Genomic DNA, 392 nt, shown 5'->3' with positions numbered 1-392 from the left:
CAACATTTTCTTCTAGCATTCTTATGGTTTCATGCCTTACATTGAAGTATTTTATCTATCCTTAATTAATTTTTATGAGTGGTGGAACATATGGGTCCTGTTTCATTCTTCTGCATGTGGCTATCCAATTTTTCCAGCACCATTTACTGAATAGTGCTTCTTTTCCCCAGTGTATATTTTGTTTGCTTTGTTGAAGATCAGTTGGCTGTATATTGATGGTTTTATATCTGGGTTTTCAGTTCTGTCCATTGGTCTGTATCTCTATTTTTGTGCCAATACCATGCTATTTTGGTTACTATAGCCATGTAGTATAGTTTGAAGCCTGGTGATGTGATGCCTTCAGATTTGTTCCTTTTGCTTAAGATTGCTTTGACTATTCAGGCAATATTCTG

This window comes from Propithecus coquereli, unplaced genomic scaffold (assembly GCF_000956105.1).
Source record: "Propithecus coquereli isolate 6110/MARCELLA unplaced genomic scaffold, Pcoq_1.0 Scaffold199, whole genome shotgun sequence".
Taxonomy (NCBI): domain Eukaryota; kingdom Metazoa; phylum Chordata; class Mammalia; order Primates; family Indriidae; genus Propithecus; species Propithecus coquereli.
The sequence above is the reverse complement of the archived record's forward strand: the minus strand, read 5'-3'. Positions refer to the sequence as shown.